The following is a 3015-nucleotide window of genomic DNA, read 5'->3' as shown; positions in this document are numbered from 1 at the left end:
ATAATGTTTTTAATTAAAGATTCTGAACTTTAATTAAATTCATTATGAACAATTACTTTTGATTATTATCCTTAACCATTATGCTCTCGTATACAACACTTATATATCATGTTTAAGGTTACATAAATAATCAAGGAATTTTATTTGATATTCATAAAATATTCATAAATATATGCACATAAAATGATGAATAAACTCTTTTATTAAATAAATAATAAATATCCTTTTACATCTCATGGTTGTAGGACATTATTCCCAACAATCTCCCACTTGTCCTAAAGCATGTGTGTTATGTCTCTAATCCTAAATCCATCTAAGTGTCGATCAAATACATTCAATGGCAATGTCTTGGTGAACGGGTCAGCAAGGTTGTCCTCTGACGCGATCTTCAGAATCGCTACATCGCCTCTATCCACAATGTCTCTGATCAGGTGATATTTCCTTTCTATATTTTTTGCACTCTTATGGTTTCTAGGTTCCTTTGAATTAGCCACCGCTCCACTGTTGTCACAGTAGTGCTTAATTGGCTTATCCTTATCTGGAACAACTTCCAGATCAGTTAAGAACTTCCTGAGCCATGTAGCTTCTTTTGCGGCTTCACAAGCTGCAACATATTCAGCTTCCATGGTAGAGTCAGCAACACACTTTTGCTTTATACTTCTCCATACCACGGCTCCTCCATTAAGAGTGAACACATATCCAGATGTCGACCGTTGACTATCTCTATCCGATTGGAAATCGGAATCTGTGTATCCGATGAGAGACAGATCTTCTCCAGAATATATCAATATATAGTTTCTCGTTCTCCTAAGATACTTATGAATACACTTTACTGCAACCCAATGATCTAATCCTGGGTTAGACTGGTAGCGACTGACCACTCCCACTACATAGCAGATATCTGGTCTTGTACACAACATGGCATACATAAGGCTTCCCACAGCGAAGCGTAGGGATACCGTCTCATATCTTCTTCCTGTTGTGGAGTCTTTGGACATTGTTCCTTAGAAAGGTGAATACCATGCCTAGAAGGCAAATTCCCTTTCTTGGAATTCTGCATCGAATATCTAGACAACACTTTGTCTATATAAGATGCCTGTGACAATGCCAAAAGCTTTTTCTTGCGATCTCGAATAATCTTAATCCCAAGAACATAGCTTGTATCTCCCAAATCTTTCATTTGTAATTGGTTGGCTAACCACTCTTTTACATCGGTCATCAATCCTACATCATTCCCAATGAGTAGGATGTCATCGACGTAAAGAATTAAGAAGACCACTTTCTCTTCTTTCTTGTACTTGTAGACGCATGGTTCATCAATGTTTTGATCAAATCCATAAGACTTTATAGCCTCATCAAACCTGATGTTCCATGATCTAGAAGCCTGCTTCAGTCCATAAATGGACCTCTGCAGTTTGCAGACTTTTTACTTTTGGCCTTCCTATATGTAACCCTCTGGCTGTTCCATATAGATGGTTTCTTCAAGATAGCCATTCAAAAAAGCTGTCTTGATATCCATCTGCCATATCTCATAGTAAAAATATGATGCAATGGTCAGGAGTATCCAGATGGACTTAAGCATAGCTACTGGCGAGAAAGTTTCCTCATAGTCAACTCCCTCCTTTTGGGTATAACCCTTAGCCACTAGCCTTGCTTTATAAGTCTCTACTTTTCCATCTACTCCTCTCTTTCTCTTGTAGATCCACTTGCATCCAATGGGTTTTCCCCCTTCGGGTAGATCTACAATTTGCCAGACCGAGTTAGAGTACATAGACTCCATCTCGAGTTTCATAGCTGCTTGCCATTCTTCCTTATCAGAATCATCCATCGCATCCTTAAAGGTCGATGGATCCTCCTTACCGTCATCAGCAGTGACGATTTGGGCTTCCCCGATATACCGGTCGGGTAACATGCTTACCCTCCCACTACGACGAGGTGCCTTAGGAGTCTGATTAGGAACTGTGGTCTTTTCTCTGAGTGGTTCGACAACTCTTGTCGGTTGTGGTCCGATCTTATCAGAAAGTAACTCCTCCAATACTATTTTACTTCTGGGCTTGAAAACTATCATATAGTCATGCTCCAGAAAAGTGGCATTTGTCGATACAAACACCTTTTGATCTTCAGGACTATAAAAGAAACCTCCCTTTGTCCCATCGGGATATCCTACAAACATACACACTTCTGACTTGGGTTCCAACTTTCCAGTCTTTCCTTTCAGTACATGTGCTGGACACCCCCATATGCGCACGTGTCTCAAACTAGGTTTTCGACTCTAAGGGTGTTTTAGGAATAGACTTAGATGGTACCCTATTCAGAATGTAGGCAGCCGTTCTTAGGGCATGACCCCATAACGAAGTAGGCAGTGAAGAATAACTCAACATTGATCTCATCATGTCGAGCAAAGTCCGATTTCTCCTTCCGGCTACACCATTCTGCTGTGGTGCACCGGGTGCAGTCAATTGGGATACTACACCTTCTTCAATCAAGAAATCTCAGAACTCTTGGTCCAGGTATTCACCCGCTTGATCTGATCGAAGTGTCTTGATTGGTTTACCTAATTATTTTTCAACTTCTGCTCGGAATTCTCCAAACTTTCCAAAAGTTTCAGATTTCTATTGCATCAGGTAAACATAACCATATCTCGAATAGTCGTCAATAAAAGTGATGTAATATTCGTAACCTCCTCTAGCTTGGACGTTTAACGATCCACATACATCTGAATGTGTCAACTGAAGGGATTCTGTAGCTCTTTCTCCTTTCGCAGTGAAAGGCCTCTTGGTCATTTTACCTTCCAAACAAGATTCACGGACCGGAAGCTCACTAACTTTTAGTTCACTTAAAGGACCATCCTTTACCAGTCTTTGAATCCTGTTTAGGTTAATATAACCAAGCCTAAGATGCCACAGATATGTGTTACTGTCGTGAGAAATCTTTTGCTTTTTATTCTTAGGTTTGGCAACTCTGAACATTTCAGTATTAAGCAGTGAGTTAGGTATTGGTTTTATACAATATAAA

This window comes from Morus notabilis, unplaced genomic scaffold (assembly GCF_000414095.1).
Source record: "Morus notabilis unplaced genomic scaffold, ASM41409v2 Scaffold97, whole genome shotgun sequence".
Taxonomy (NCBI): Eukaryota; Viridiplantae; Streptophyta; class Magnoliopsida; order Rosales; family Moraceae; genus Morus; species Morus notabilis.
Note: the sequence above shows the minus strand (reverse complement) of the source record.